The sequence below is a fragment of the Camarhynchus parvulus genome, chromosome 5, assembly GCF_901933205.1.
Source record: "Camarhynchus parvulus chromosome 5, STF_HiC, whole genome shotgun sequence".
Taxonomy (NCBI): domain Eukaryota; kingdom Metazoa; phylum Chordata; class Aves; order Passeriformes; family Thraupidae; genus Camarhynchus; species Camarhynchus parvulus.
Genome location: NC_044575.1, coordinates 46,520,489 through 46,538,139, shown reverse-complemented (window position 1 = coordinate 46,538,139; position 17,651 = coordinate 46,520,489).

Genomic DNA, 17,651 nt, shown 5'->3' with positions numbered 1-17,651 from the left:
GACAATTCTGCGTTGATAGCAATTTTGTTTTGATCCTCATAAAAAGACATCTGCAACTCAGAAAGGTTTAGTTATGATTTCTTTAGAAGATTAAGCTGTTCTAAGGGGAGCTAACATAATTCAAAGTGTCATCTGTCATGAAAAAAATATTTTTTGAGAAGATTTTGTTGTTGCTGTTGCGTTATGGTCTCAGTCACAGGATCTTTCTTTACACCAGAATATACAGTACTAAGCCCATCAAAACAAAACTCCCAGTCCAGTTCTGAAAGCAGCAACATCCTGCTTACCTCTGAAGCCTCTCTCCAGCATGGCTGGAAGTCAGGGTGGCCATTCATTTCCATACACTTGAGAGAGAGAGAGAGTGTGTGTGTGTGTGTGTGTGTGCTTGCAGATTTGTGGCACAGGAGAAAATCCAGGCAGAGAGAGAGAAAATCACATTCTTATTTGTTTGTTTGCAGGCCCTGTCAGGGGTTCAGATGCAGCAGTTCAGTAGCGCAGTATCTGCACCCAGACCGAATATGGGGTCTAAGACATAAAGTAGGCGGTTGTTGAGGGCACCACACAGTTGCCAGCAGCCCGATGTGGGCTTTACAGCAGGAGCAGACAAGCTCCTGGGGCAGCACAAATTCAATGTTGTTCAACTTGCTGAGTCTCACGTTGCACTGCCTGGTCTGCAAACACAGGAGGCACGTTCCCAGTGGAGCTAAAACTGCCGAGATGGAGCTGTTCCTGCTGTCCCACTTTAACACACAGATTTCATGACCATATCTGAACACATATTTGACACCTAGACAAAAGCCAAAGACTTTAAGATTTCCTAGAATGAGACAAATACCCATCCTCAGCCCCACGAGTCTTCAGATACTGCAATGAAGTGTTTGGTAGAAAAACTTTGGTTGCTTTCTGTTCCAAACAGCTTAGCTTTGATAAATGCAGCAGGATTGATCTGTGCTGTGCATCCCTTAACTGAGTTACATGTATAATCCTCCCTGGAACAGAACATTTACATTTCACTGACCTAGTTGAAAAAATGCATTAATTTTAATTTATGCAAAATTCTCCCAATAGAAGAGTGAGAGAAGAGAGGCTGTGTCTTATTTGCAGTCCTTGCCTGCTTGGAGCTAGAAGTGAAGCCAACTTTTTAATCAAGAATTTTTGAAAATGCTGAAGCATTTCAATGGGTGTCTTGTTCATATAAATCCAGACAGAGCTTTTTTACCTCCCATGTATCTCACACGGTCACAAATACAAAATATGCCATTAACCTGTCTCCTCTCCACTGAGTGGTGCCTCTCTGCCTCTGGAGACCCTGGGGCAGTGGGGCACCAGGGACAGTTTAACACAGACTTCAGCCAGACACCTCATTTCAACTGCCCTCTTGCACACCTCTCTGGAGGCTGATCCCATATGGAGATGATAGAGAACTTTGTTGTTGAAGAAGGAGGTTAATGGTGCATGTTCCTGTATCATCTGACCTGAAAAGCTCCAAGAGCGTAGTTAGCCCACAGCCCAGCCCCAGTGCTGCAGCTCTTTCAAAGGATAAATAGCCAGTAGTGTTTGTGAGAACTGGTTGTGTAGCTCAAAATGTGACTGTAGGGTCACTTCATCTCTCTCAGTAAGTCAAACACAACAGGTACATGTACAAAAGGGACTGAGTGGAGGGTGGTTTAATATTGCCTCAGCATGGAAAATCAGAGGGATAGATGTCCTCATGGTAGAATTCCCTTTTGGGGTCTTGACTCAGAAATGTTGCTGCTATTGCAGCCAGCCAGCCTTGTTTCCACATGGGAGGTTGTCAGAGCAAGGAATAGCTAGGAACCATCATTTTTTGCTCAGCAGGTTTATTGGCAGCTCTCAGCATTGCTGTAGTCAGTGTGAAGTAAATCAATTAAGTATCTTTTCATGCCAAAATGGCCCAGGAAAAGGAGAGCACCACAATAGCTAAGTCATCTTCTTCTTTACTCCTGCTTAAAAGGTAGATTTGGGGCAGGTGAGCATGACGTCCTTTCTCTGTCCCTGGAGGCTCAAACCCAGCCTGCCTTATTCATGCTGACAGCCCAGCTGTGGCTGAGGGGGCTCTTCTCTCTGTGCCCAAAGCAGGAACTCTGCGAGACTGGACAATGCCACAGCTGTCCACAGGAGCCTGTATGTGACCTGAGGGAGCAGCTCAGAAAGCCACTGATCTGGGGAGATGTTCAGATCCAGACTCTGCCACGAGCCCTCCCAGAAACATCAAAGGCAGCCTGTGCTCATGCAGTATTGCTGCACAGCACGTGGTCTCATGTAGTCCTTGACAGCTACCATGTAAACACAGGAACCACAACCTGAGCAAGGGACAGGAAAAAAGTAAACATAGAGCTATCTGCAACTGTGCATTTCTTACATCTCCTTATCATGTAGTACCCCTGCTGTTTATAGTCTTGCATCTTTCTTTGTTTCAAATTCACCTTTGTTGTAACTCTAAGAATGAGAAAAACGTCCCTTGTAGATGCAAGTAAGCATCTGTGCTTATTGGAGTATCACAGGGATGAATTTTATTACTAATGTGTAAGGGCAAGAGCCCCCATGCTTTCAGGAGATTGCTGCCCACATGACATGGTATTTTTTCTTGGTTGGTGGTATCTTTAGCTTACAGTAAAGCTCATTTCAGATGGAAAGTACTGTAGCTGTTTCGCTCATTACCAATGGAAATGTGATGGTGTGTTCTCAGTGAGGCTCTGGATGTGCTTATCTCTAGCTCTTTAACACAGGTATTGCTGAAGAAGGGCAATCCCTGCGCTAGACTGCAGCTGCTTTGAGAGATATAGTATTGTAAAATGCAGACAGTGATTTGTGACAGTAGAGACATTTTTCTTCTCTTCCCCAGCCAAAAAGCAGTCATTTTGCGCTCTACATTATGCAGAATGAAAAAGCTTTTATGAAAAGTAACTTCTCCTATTTTCTAATAAATGAATACTGATAACATTAGGAGTACAGTATCAGGCAGGTATGAAGAAAGGCAAGGAAAGCAGGAGGAATAGTGCCCAAAGAGAATAGCCCATCAGCTCCCAGAACATTTCCAAAGATTTATTTGGTAATTAAACCAGCAATATTAATTTCAGGTATTAGAACCCAGTTGTCAGCTTCTCAAGCCTAGATAACTCACTAGCTGTCAGATGTCCTTTGGAATACACATCCTCTCTCACAAACATATTTTCTGCAGCTGGACCTTGGAACAGCCTTAGAACAATTGTTTCAAGATAAAAATACGGCTCTGCGATGATACAACTTTTGCTAAAAAGAAAGTAAATAGAAATGAGTAATATCATCTCTCTGTACAGTTTAAAATTTGGAGAACTCTGGCAGGACAAAGAGAATTTTATTAACCATTCTTCCAGGCAGGGAAGTGTTGAGAAGAGACCAGAGTGGTTCACTAGCATGAGTAGCTATAGCTTGGTAAAAGCAGTCTGCAGGTGGTAATATTCTTTCAGAAGAATCTTTATTTTCCATGGAATTTCTCATGATCTTCAGGAATTTGATTGACTGCTGGTTTATATGGATTTGCTATTATTAATCTGGTTTAAGAAACAACATGTTATTCTGTAATGTCACTCTAGAGGCAAAGATGACCAAAGACTTCCTTGAGAGAGAAGATTGTTCCAAGGTTTTGAACACACGTGGTGCATCTCATCCAGACATTAGCTGAGAAAGCTGCACAGAATCATGGGTCTTCTCTGTCGCCAGGTAGGATTGCTTCAAATAGGGGTAGTCCTCTGTGCCATAGCCTGGACCAGACCCTGTTCTCTGCACAGGGTCTCTACCAATACAAGCACTTGGCAGACCAAACTGCAGGTGCTGGTAAATGTGTTTTGAGGGAAGAAGTGATCTATCAAGAGACTGACAAGGCTTTTTATATGAACTGAACTGACCCAATGTGATCTCACATCATCTAGGAACAAAACTATCCCTAAACGTGTGTTTTGTTTGACTTTTGTTTGCCACATTTAGGACAGGCTTGGTTGAATACTGCAAGGGTTTCTGGCATGGTAGTCTCATTGGCTTTATGCAGATGCATTAGTCCCTTTCGTCTCTTCTTGCTATTACTTTAGTTCATATTTATGTGAGCACACTGGTCAGAAACTCCTTGGGACTAAAATAAAGCTTTTTTTTTTCTTTTTTCTTTTTTCTTTTAATAAGAATTAATCAACAATTATCCATTCATTATTTCCTGGACCATTTGGGTTACCCATGTTTAATCTAGTGGGTTAATTCATTTTATATTCAGCTATGTCACATCGTGTCATGTTTCTTGATTGGGTGACTGAAACCTTTGAAATGGGGTGTAACAAGTAAGGGATACCTTGTTCATGCAGTAGAGTCATTCTCAGGTTTGTGTGTGACTGACTGTTCACATGATTACATCCAGGCCAGTAGAGCCAGCCACCAACAGGATGAATGCAGCATGTCAGCAGCACAGAGAGTAAGTGGAGTTTGAAAATGTCATGGCAGCCCTGGTCCCACTGCTTTGAATGAAACATCTCCTTTTTACAAACCTTTTGTAAGAAAAAAAGTTAACTGGCCCTACAAAATGATCAGCGCTATCATCTGCTTGTTTGCTTTTATGTAACAGTGACTTTCTAAAACCTTTTAAATGCCTGTTTTCACCACTGGACTGAGTCTGATTTTGTTATCTGAATGCACTTCCCAGGATAGCAGTTACAAAAAAAAAAAAAAGCAAAAATAAAGAAAACCACAGTAAAAAAAATTCAACTGAACAAAGTTAAAAATTGAAAATTGATTCAGGAGTTTTTTTCTAAACTTGTTTTTGTATTTTAATGCACAAGCATGCCCAAGCATGTACTATAATTCAGCAATTATAGTACACAGAAACCTTAATGGGCCAGGACTTCATTGTCCTTTCCTTTAGTCTTCTGTCCAGGCTGAGCTTTAGTTTTTCCTCTTTGTATTTTCCTTCATCATAGATTCATTTTATTTCTATCATCATCTTTCTAACAGCTCTTACTTATATGTAGAGAAAAGTAGGATCTCACCCATATGTTTATCTTGCTACTGGGAATTATCTGAATAGAAAATGAGCACAAGCAACACTCATTTAGCACGAAAAAGCAAGCTGGAAAGTGTCAGAGAGCTGCAATGAATGAACTCCTCTTGCTAATGACTAGCTGGCCTTGTTATTAATATGGTTATAATAATGTTAAGCTTCTCTATTAAGTCAGCAGACAGGGGCTATTGGTTACACTTCATTTCTAAGAAACAGACCCATCTTTCAATTATGTTGTAATTCATGGTGCCTTTAAATGCCTGGAAAATGCAAGTTCAAGAACATCTCATTGAAGATGCTGCAAAGTTTAACTAAATAAAAGTCTCTGTTTTGAAAGACCACATTTGCTGGCTTGTGATTCACTTCTTCCCTGTTCCCAGATGAAGGGAAGAAATTGATTACCCCTGTGCAGATCTGGAACAAAAATTAATAACAAATAAAACTGAAAGTAAGTGAAGATCATCCTGAGGACATGACTGAAGTTGTGTTCTTAAAACCCTCTGCCAGAGCCCTCAAAATGCTGAGTTACCTGGTTGTGCTCAGCAGTCACATACTGGTGTGCAGCTGCAATTTTGGTGTGCCTGTCAGCATCAGAGGACAGGTGTTAGAGCACCTGAATCTTTCTCATGCCTCTGTTCCAAGGGTCCATTTTCAGTCCCTACCTATTTCAGGGGCATAGATATGGGTGCAGTCCATTCTGGGGCTCTGGGCCTCCCAGGGGAGCAGGGCAGCAGGATTCTCATGTCTCTCAGGTTTCTGGGTTTGCAGGGAAATAGTGTTACCTCAAGGCTGCTTCTGGACAGTGATGAAAGCAAAACTCAGCCCATGCTGTCTGCATCACTGTACACACACAGTGTACATCTCTGAGCTCCCAGCCTTGCCCAGGTCCCAGCAGCCCTACTGCCCCTTCCTGCTGTGCACACACTGTGGGGCTGGCTCCAGGTACAGCCTGTGTCACCATGCCTGTTCCCAAGGGAAGCACAGTCTTCTTCCCTCTTGGTGTTCTTGCCAGGTGCTCTCTGTCTCTTTCTCATTTTCTTTCTGTTGCTCCAATGAGGTAGCTCAGCTCCTGCCAGCATGGCAGCAGTGATTTACTGTTCACACTGTGGGTAGGGACAGGGCCTGAAGTATGTCCCTTATTCCCCCACCTCCTGATCTTTCAGCTCCAGTGACTTGCACTGCACTGTGGACATGAGAACACCTTTGTTTAAGGTCCAGCTCTGCAGGACTTAAGGGAAGAGCCTGGTCCCAGCAGTGGGGGCTGTTGTTCAGCTAGTAACTGTAGGGGTCTCTGTAACAACAGTGAGCATTTCTGACACTCTCAGGACAAAGCACTGGCTGCAGAGAACAGCCTGTGACATTCACCTCCCTGTTTAGAATGAAGCAGTCTTTTGAATTTGAGAGTGACTGATATTCATGACCTTTTCATCTCAGAGGTAAAGGACTGTCTTTAAAATATGCTCTGCCTGCATATTGGGATATGCAGTGAACTGACCTGCCCTTGAAAACAGGACTTGAAAGGACTTCACTTCCCAGGGTCTTGGTCCTGTGAAGGGAAGTGAGTTGGGGTTTGATCATTCCAGGTAAGAAATTTCACAAAGGATCAGGGGTATGCAGTTTCACTTTCCATCCTCCTCAGCTGTGACCAATGCCAGGGCGTGCTGCGTCTCAGGCTGCTGAGAGGGGACATGCCACAGCCTGTGTGCGGGTCCCACCTGAGAGGGGACATGCCAGAGCCTGTGTGCAGGTCCCACCCCAGGACACAGGACAGGACCTGCCCCAGTGCCAGCCAGGTTACAGTAATGTAGCTTGTTGTCCTCACAGTGTGTCTTGTACTGCCATTTTGTGGTGGGAATTGTCTCACCCACTGACAGGGTTTGAGAGTTAGTACTGCCAACACCTTGTCCCACTAATGGATTTGAAGCCACCTGAGTGATCATGAGGGTTGGAAAACTGAAACCGTGTTTTGTAGAACCACCAAACTTTTGCAGTTGCCACAGCAAGAGGAGCAACCCCTGTGTAAGGTGCAGGGAAAATGTTTCCTTAACAGGGATGAAAAATTAATTTAAGATATGTGCTATCTCCCTGCACAGACTTATAAAGACAGCTTGTACAAATGAGCAAGAGGTTTGAGGTGTTTTAATCACAGCTACAGGGCTCTTAATTTCCTACATACCTAAATACAAATATCTGACAGATTTAACTGTGGGTCTGATTCCAGTTCCTTGCAAGAAGTAGCAAGGCCAGGATTGTTGCTTGCAGGCTTTTGAAAATTACAGCAAGACACAATTCTCTATTAAATGATTGAAAAAATTAAAAAATAGAGCGAAGGAATCGGAGAAGATGATCATAACAATCTTATGATCATAGTGAACCTTTAAAGTTTTAAAATTATGATACTATACATATTTTCTGTGCTATACAAAAATGTCTGCTAAGCTTTATTATTTTCATTATATCACTAATAATGCCTAAACCAAGGCAGAGTTTGTTTCCTCTCTACATAGCAGAAGGGAAGTCAGAACTGCAGAGGTGCAACTTAGAAGTAAATTAGGTTGATGATATTTTTGCAGCTTTTGGCTTCATTTAGTGTACCTCCTTTTGCATGAATGCTCTTTTCAAGCTGGAGCTCTGCAGCTGTATGTAGGCATGGGTAAAAAAAACTTTCTCAACTATATGCATTATCAACTGGTCCTGAGGCTCATCTGAAGCTGTTGTACCTACTTAGGCAGTGCAGAAGAGCTTTCAGATCATAATGAATTCATGCACCCTACTTCATTTAAATACACAGAGACGCCTTTTTTAAGTGCATGATCCTGAGCTCTCCTGTTTTGTTTTGCACATCAAACAGGAAGGTAGTTGGGATCAGTCCCTGTTCACACAGCCATTATGAGGGAATAAAAACTATTTCAGTGAACTCACTGCAGGGGTGACACCTCAGGATGCAATATTTGGTGCAGTGAGAAGTATCCAAGGAATTAATCCAGGGACCCTAATGCCCAGACAGGCTGGGGAGAAAGGGAAAAGCCCACTGCAGACTGTGCCAGAGGTACCTGAGCAGGTCCAGCAGGTCCACCTCACTGCAGATAAAGCAGTTGTGGGTGATGGAGAGCTGACAGTACCACCCTCTCCTGTGCAGGGGATTGTGGATGGTGAGCTGTCTGGCAGGGGTGGCTCTGGAGCAGCGTCAGCAGAGCCATGCTCGTGGCTGTCAGTGACCACTTCTGATCGTGTACCGCCTGTAGCTGATCTGTGAAAGTGAGCGCAGCGCGCAGCCCGTGCGTGAATCACAGTGTGCCTTCCCACGGAATCCCACCAGCCGTAAGTGACGAGTCACAACCAGGCCTGCCATGTGTTGAGTTCTGTCAGAGCCCCTAGACAGGGTCCACACCTGACAGACCCAGGCTTGGGAGCATTTTGAACACACTCTAAGCCATGTTGTCCACAGTTTGGTGTTTTGCCCTTGGCAACCTGCTTGAAGAGGTTGTCTAAAGCACAGCAGATCTTCTTCCCTACATGTGCCCCAGTACTCTCTTTTTGAGCTAGTGGTATCCAAGCCTTCCCAATGTCTTTCAACAGAGTTTTTTTCATCACAAAAATGAAGGATGGGAAGTGCTATTTGTCTGTAGACTAAATAAAATATTGAGTAAAAATTAAGTAAAAGTTAAATTTAAAAGTGCAAAAAGTAAAACTGCACCTCGGACCTAGATAGACTAAAGTCATCGTGCTTGTCAGGGGACAGATCCAGATGAAATCTCATCCATGCAGATGAGGCTGACACCTTCCCTGTGATCTGAAGGGAGAACAAGAAGTCCTCCTGTGACAGTGACACTAGGAGCTGGCAAAGCAGCAGCAAGTCTGGCTTGCACAGGAGTGTGCATGGTGGCAGACTTGCCCCAGCAGGCTAGTTAAAGCTACCTCAGGTACCCCTACAGAACAGGGCTGGCATGCCAGGAAGCTTCACTCTTTTGAAACAGTACTGACTTCAGCTTGCCCCTCAATCCACACTTCAATGCACCTCCTTCTAAATGAGAAAATCCTTTCACAACCCCCTTGCTCCCCTCCCTGACACTGCCCCTTGCCGGTAATTAAATAAGGGACTAATGGAACATGTCATGATGGTAAGTTCTTAAAAGATTTATCTTTCTGTCTTCATCTGAGACATTTTAGTATCAGCTAGCAGTTTCCAGCCATCATGATAATTTATTTAAATGATTTATGTGGAAAAACAAGACATTCCACAATACTTCTAAGACGCATCCTGGAGCGTGGCTGTTGCTGGCTAACACAGCCTCTGGGAGCAGAGGTACTCATTTACACCTTGTACTTCTCATCTCTGCAGGGAGGTGATTACCCCTGACAACAACACCCCTTGCCAGGGATTTTAAGCATTTCTGCTTGAACAAATATGAAGCTACATGGAATTTAAAAAGCACAGTGCACAGGAACAACATGGGAAAGAATTATTTCAATAGTGCTCAATGCTAAAAAATGAAACAAAAAGAAACAAAAAAATGCAAACAAACAGACTTCAGGAATAGATTTCCCCAAAGTAAAACCAAAATGTATTTAAGGACTTCAGAACAAAAATTGGGGGAGACGGGGACTGATTAATCTGTGGCGATAGTCAGACAGTAGACTCTACCCTGCTGCAGAAAGTACATTTTTGACCATAAAGCAGTTACAACCCATTCTGCAAAAACATACGAGCAATTTATGGGCTCACCATTGCCTCTAGAACTGCCTGGTTTATCCATTTGCAAAGAAATATTGCCAGTTAAACATGACTTCAGTGTACTAAAAGTTGACTTATCCTATTTCTGAAGCTCTTCAGTGAGCAGTGCCATCGGTTCTTCTCTGGACTCAGTGATGTCCCTGCAAGTTACATTAATTTGCAGTCCGGGAGTCTGATCTCAGTCACCTCCAGCTTTACTACAAATGCCTTCCCAATACCAAGGATGTGATATATGCAGACATACTATGACTTCCTTGTTTGCATGCACAGAGCTAAGGTGATTTTGAGACTCATTCTTCTGGCCAGCTGGAGTCAAAACAATGTTTAGCAATTTCTGCCTTGCAGACACTGGGAGCAGGGAACAGAGTGCAATGTGCTGGCTCTCCTGGACCTGGGCAGGGAGGTAGGCTGAGTGGAACAAGGGGCAGAGGCCAGGGTAAGGATGCTCAGCTCACACCAGGGCCCAAGGGAGCTCTCCCATGCGCCCACAGATACATGTGTTCAAGCTTGCTTCCAGTATGGTTGTAAGGTGACACTTCAAACACCACATCAGAGGGCTCTGGATGGACCTTACCCAGCTGCCCTCTATGTGTATGTGTTTTCAAAAAGTCAGTAAGTAAATTAAGACCTTCAGCAGGTGACTGTGACTTTATTAAGGCCTTGAGCCTGCGCTGCTACAGTAGGAAGGAGACAAGCGAGAGACCCTCCTGCGTGAGGCAGTGTGCACCCACTGACCCTTTTCCCAGAGCACTGGTTGCCTGGCCACTGGCACACCACTCATTGGTCCAGGAGGCAGAAGGGAGAATTCCACCTTGCTGTTTGTTTGCACTCAGACCTATCAGGGCTGAGGGGAACATAGTAAGTAGGAGTATTCTTATATCTGAAGAGCAAGTTACTTTCTCCCAGGGACCAGGACGTGTGTTAAGCATTACAGAGGGCACAGCCTGTCAAGTCAATCAGCAGATGCAATAACTTGTCACAAACTCTGCCCAAGAAAGGGATCTCCGCACCAAGGACAGAGAGCACAAGCCTGAAGGGAGTATGTCCTTGTTCTCCCACTCTCTGCTGGTGTAATGGATCAAGGCTTTACAGCTACAACCTGAACCAGCCCAGCTGGTGCTGCCTAGGTGGTAACATGCCCTGCCATTTGGATAAATGTTGCCCGGTGTCTCCCCCCAGGTCCCCAAACTCCCAACCCCATTTCTCAATCTCTGAGAAATTTCCACAAAACCAACAGCAGTAGCCTTGCTAGGTAATACCCGTTTCCCAAGGCCACTGCCAGTGTGAACAAAGTTAAACAGCCTTCCATCCAACTGGGGACCTTGTCTCTGAAACACTCAAGGTTCAGGCATTTGTTCTCATTACACTTTGTAAGGCGCAGGCTTTCTCAAAAGCAAAAGGTTTTTAATAGACTCCTTAGCCTTGATGAAGTGGTGTTTTTTGATAAATAATAAAATACCCAACTCAGAAATAGCTATTAATTATTCACTGAGATAGCAGCTACAGCCTCGGTTGCCTCATTGCCAATGCTCCATTGCAGTCTACAACCTCCTTGTGAGGGGAAGAGAAGGGGCAGACATGGATCTCTTCTGTTTGGTGACAGCGACAGGACCCAAGGGAATGGCCTGAAGTTGTGTCTGGGGAGGTTTAGGTTGAATATTAGAAAAAGACTCTTTACCCTGAGGGGGACTGGACACTGGAACAGGCTCCCCAGGGCAGTGGTGACAGCACCAAGCCTGACAGAGTTCAGAAAGAGTTTGGAGAATGTTCTCAGGCACATGGTGTGACTCAGGGATTTTTCTGTTCAGAGACAGGAGCTGGATTCTATGAGCCTTGTGGGTCCCTTCCAACACAACATATTCTTTGATTCTGTGAAGAACTGGTCTCTCTGTAAACAGACACTCCCCAGGTGACCGGATCACGATCCTGTTGATTTAGTGGGTTTTTTTCCCATTTAGTTCAACAAGAGCAGGAGGAATCACTTTGTTCATTTAAGTTACACTTGCAGACAGATCTACTGACTCCATGGAAGTTACATCAGTCTCTGATGTCAGAGCATTTGATTTTGTGCATGCTGGCGTAACTCCGCAATAATCTAAGTAGGTGAAGTCCAACTTATGCCCGTTATATGCAATGATAAATACCTGCATTATTTGTCATCAGAATGCTGATTGCTGGTTTATAGGCTCAAATGGGCAAATCACTAGCAATAAAATACCATTATGCCTCTAGCTGAAAGTTTGATAGCTGATAGGCAGTTTGGAATTTTAACAGTGCAAATAAAAAGTAAATAATATTCTGAAGAGCTATCCTAAGGACAACTCTGGACAGACACCAAAATGAAATCAAGAAATAGGTACTAAGCAGGAAAAGCAGTAGGCCTGCTTTTACTATTAGCAGACTGTTGTGATTCAGATGCAGTAATAAAATGACATTAAGAGGATGGATAAAAACCTGAAGTTCTGGAAAAGGGTGTCTTAGGTAACAGAAAGGTTTGTTGATTCCCATAAGGGTCACATTCACCTGTAAAATCCTATCATCTTAACTTTTTTTTAATAAACACAAATGCTTTTTTTACATTTTTAAACAGAATTAATCTTTTATCTGTAAAGACAAATAGCTGGTGGAAAACTGAGTGATCTCGAGGAATATGGGCTGTAGGGAAGGTCCAGAAGGTAAACCAAAACCACAATTTACAGAGCTCAGAGTGCTTGGTATTATTCTTCTGTTTGCATACTGGCCATAACTGGCTTTATCTTCCTTTAACACACAACAGCCTCTGAGATACAGCACTTTCCTCTTACCATGCTATCTCCTGAGCATAAACACTGGAGATGATGACTCCTAAAAACTACTGACATGGCCTAAATACTGTGGAATATTGTATTTTCTTTGTCCAAACCAGGCAGAAAGTCAGGATTGAAGCAAGCTGACATGTCTGGCTGAGATGGGGTGGCCCTGCTCATGGAGTCTGGACTGACAAAACCACTGAAGGGAAGCCCAAATAGAAAGCATGTGATAAATTCATACCCACAAAATTGTTGTCAAATAACAGCAGCACTGCTGTGTTCTCCAGTTTGGAAGGAAACCATATAACCACAGATTTGATTGAGCTTCTGCTGGGAAGTCAGTGTAATCATCACCTTCAAAACAGGTCTGTTGTCTGTCACATAGAGACAAATTGCTTATGACACTTTGCACTGTTCAATTATTCTTACTATAACAAGATTGAAAAGAAGTTTCTCAGGGCGCTTTTTATCCATTTCCTTCCCTTTGCAGCACTGGTGAGGGTGCTTGGCTTTTTTTTTTTTTTGACTCCTTGTGTTGAGGAAGTTATCCTTTCCAAGCAACTGGGCCTGAGGCTTTTTCTATCACATGTTGCTGCACAGGGACCTTTGGGAGCTGGCCACAGGCAGGTCAACATGAAAAAAGGTGGCAGAAATCTGCAAGATGTCATTGGCCTCAGCTCTTCTATTACACAAAGCAGAATTTGCCCTTAATATTCTTTTGTTGTTCTCACATCAAAGGGCTGAATTATGCCCACTAATATGTGTTAGAGGCTTTTCGGTTATCTTTCTGATGCAAATTATATCATTTTGCATTATCCACTGATTATCTGTGGTTTGAAAAGTACCACAGATGTTGAGGAAAGCCTGTACATCAGTTCTCTCCTCGTCTGAGAACAGCATTCAAGTAAGCAAAATCGAAACAGTCCTGTGGGAATTCTAGTTTAGCTGTAGCTCAAGAGGGAAACCATTCTGGGCTTCAGAAAGTTTGTCAGGTATTTGATGAAATTGTGATTAAAGGACTGGGTGTGCCCAGCTCAGCACCTGAATTTATACCAGGTCATCTCCAGCACATACATCCTCTCCCCTTGCTAGATGCCCATATTGAGCACAGCACACTGTTACATTTAGCAGGTGCTTGAGGTCCATTAGATGGCAGCCCAGTGTGAGATCTGCCCTCAGCTCTCATTGCACAACACAGAATAAATTGTATTTGATTGTGGCAACATGCTGACAGTGCTAAGGTTAATGAACTAACAAAGAATACTTAATGCAGCCAAATTATGACTGATTGTTTTACTAGGTGGCATTTAGGATTTAGAATAATCATTACAAAGTAAAACCTCTACCCACCTCTGACTGGGCTCTTGCAGAGGTGCATAACATTTCAAAATGCAGTTGAGCTGAGAAAAAGCAAGTACCCAAAAGGTCTGCAAAGCAACATTAGCCAAACGTGATATTACTTACTGTTTTTAAGGAGCAGTGACAGGAAAGTATGGGGGCAAAGAAGGAACTATATCATGAGTCTGCCTGTGTTATTATCATAATGTAAGTAGACCACCTCTCTGGTTGTGCCTGTGCTAATTCTCAGTAACCTGACTCATTTGCAAGTTCAAGTTTTTGTTATTCTGTAACATAGCCTGGGACTGTAGTCTACAGTTATTAATTTAATGGTGGTTTCTGGACCCTATCTTATTACCCAGTCAGATATATTAAATTATGACAGAAGATTTCTCCAGAAGTCCACTGAGGTCACTCTCAGAACACTGCCAGATGGTCAGACATCCAAGACAGGAAAGAGTAAGAGGAGCCTTTTCACCCAATCTCATTTATCCCTTTGAAAGTGTGAAGTTCTGTCAAACTCACCCATTCCTTAGCCTTTGAAAGATAGGGAAGATGTGGCTTTGTAGGACTCTCCTTCCTCCTATGCTGAACACCCTGCAAGGTTACAATGGGGCCATAGGCAGGCCTTGATCACACATCAAAGGGCACAGTATGAAAGGCACCTGCCAGAGTTGGAAGAATCAGTGTCAGCTCTTTTTCTTTGCCAAAAAGACTATTGATTCTCTATACTTACTCCTGTAACTTGGCTGACAGGTTCATAGGACAGCAAGAATCTCAGCTAACAACAGTGCTGCTTCAGCCAGTTGTTCTTAATAACCCTGCCAAGGAAAGAAGATTTATAGACAAGAGCTGAACAAGGCAAGAGAATACTTTTTTTTTTTTTAATGTAAGAACATATTTCAGGACATTTTGCTTGGGTACCAGTTGTCTCATTCTTTTCCACAAAGCTGCAAGAGCAAGTCTCTCCGGAGTGTTTGATGGGTAAGAGGTGATATATGAAGTAGGGTAAAAGGATATACATAAAGCTGGTTGGTCTGTGTGTTCCCTCATATAGCAGCAGCTGTACAATAGCAAAGGTTCTTAAATCATCACCTTCTTGACTCACAACTAACATATTTTCCCTTGAAGTTAATTAGAACACTCTTGCTGATCTGTATGCAGGTTATATGCTTAACACAGTCAAGGTTTGTCCCTCCATACATCCTCTTTACCTAAGGCCACCCTCTTGTTTGGCTGTTATTGACATGAGCACACATTCTTCTTCAAAGTTAATAACCAGCTCTTTCCACATGACCTCTCTTCTTTGTCAGACATCTGTATCCTGACCTGCTGCTTCAGAAACACCACCAAATCTGGCACAATGCACTGGCAAATAAAGGCAATACAACAAAAACAGGAGTGAAGGTGATTGGTTGGATGTTACTGCTGTGGTAGAATGTGTGTCACAAGAAGGAATGTGCCATGTGGGATAGCTCTGATTTACTGTACTTTCAAACCATACCTTAAATGCGCTGTGGTTTTTAGGATGTCTGTAATTTTTTTTTTCTCACCTAAATCAGCCCCTTCTATCCATTATCTTTATGTACTCTCTGTCCTCCAGAGAATATCTGGTGGAAATACCAACCAGCCCAAAGCACCTCGCAGGCTGGCACCTTGGGCTTTACAATGCTTTTATGGAAGCTATAAAGAAGACACCCAAAAAATAGACTGATAAATGAGATAGTCTGCACATGCTTGTTATGTGACTGTGACAATGCCTAATGGTGGGAATAGATATTTGTCAAGCTTTACTCATCAAAAGGCAGCAGAGAGAAGACCAAGCTTCTTTCATTTTTTTCTTTTATTTTTGCAAATCATGCTTCAGTAAACCACATGAGGAAAAGTCTTTTTTATATTGAACTTTCGGTCTTATCTCTTTGTTGAACAGCATCAAGCAAGTAATGTTTGGAGGACTTCTGAGGACTTAGAGCTTCTCAGTTTGGCCTTCCATCATATATTCCATACTGGAACAAAAAGCCAGCACCCTTGGCAAGAAAAAAATCACAGTCTTTTAAAAACATTACGCTTCTTGAATTCTGGCAATGCACTGACTAGGAGTGGGCTTTGAACTCCGAGATGACAAGATGTGCTTTAGTGCCAGGGGGAGAGAGTCCCCTGGAGACATGTACTGCAGAGAGAGAATTTAATCACTAAGGTGTTTTTAGGCTGAAACACCTAAATGGTGGATTAGACTGAAATACAGTCATAGAATGTGCTGACAAGTGTTCTCCAAGTAGGAACCAATTAAAGAAAAAAGGACATTTCTTTCTGTAAGTACAAATCTAATTTTTCGTTATTCTTCTGAATATACAATATAGAAATTATTCCACTTTAATAGATAGGGATGAATTCTAAATTGTACCTGAGTCTCTCGCAGTACTAAGCAATTATTTCTCCCTTTTTCTCACCCAAAAGCCTTAGGCTAGATTACAAAAAATAACAATATTCTAAAAGATTTGGCTGTCGCTTTGCTGAACAGTGGTTTCTAGATAAGAGGACAGAATTCACAATCAACCTTAATAGGCCTGTGGTAGAAACTATTAAATACCCCAGTTAGGACTGAGATGGAGCAGTCCCCAAGGGACCTTTGTGCTCTGATCTCACTGCCACTGGAAGAATAAATAAGTGCATAGCCTGTCACCCTGGCTAATAACTCCCAGAGACAGAGGTTACCATTACACAATGGGAGTTAGCCTATGTTTCACTGATGTCTTGATACTAAATTTGCCTTCCTGAAAGGCTTTTAATGACTACAAGAAAAAAAGAGATGTCAGACTTGAGGCTTACCTAAGACCCAGCAGTCTGGGTCTTATGACAGCCAGTACTAATCAACCATAGAAGAATACTTTTTTTTAAATGATGTACAAATAGCTTTTCTTTGGAAGGGAATATGAATTATAATTGTCCTATCTACAGTGAGTACAAATATTTCTTGACCAGGAAATATCCTGCACCACACAGGACAGTGCAGAGGGTCATCAGGTCCCCAGGAACCGTAACAAGGAGGAACCAGAGGAAGGACAAAGATTCAGCATGCAGTGTTCTATGTCATGTTGTAAGGCCCCAGAAAACTCATTCAATGAGACTTTTAGAAGGGCTTACAGTTGTTCACGTACTCTGAGTTAGATGCATGAGAGAAATACTGATGAGATATTCTCAAGAGTTCAGAACAGAAAGAAAACTCCCAAAATTTTACTGGCAACCTCAGACAGTCCGAGGAGTTTGGCAAAAGGTTTAGAGCAGTATTCAATAAACATAAAACACTTCTCAAAGCATTACCTTCACAAGCTCTCAGCCAGTTTGATTTTAAATTGCTCAAAAACTCCAAGAAGATGGAAGTAGAAAAAGAAGGAAGACAGAAAAGAACAAATATAGCTACAAACTCCCACCAAATCTGAGGTTCTGACCCCTACTTGAAAAAAATAAACTAGAAATAATTGAAGTTACAACACTTCTCTAACACCTTTTGCATTTACAACCCTCAAGTGTTTTACAAACATTAAGTTATTGCAGACCCCAGAAGAGCTTCATTACTTTCCCCCTGCTCTCTATTTTACAGATGAAACACAATGCAGAAGTGAAATGTCTTTCCCAAGATCACATACGTTCTGCCTTGCAACCACCAATTTTGATGCTCGTGCTCATACCACTATATCACACTGACAAGTTAGTGATACTCCCCAGTGTGAAATGGTCTGCTGGGAAT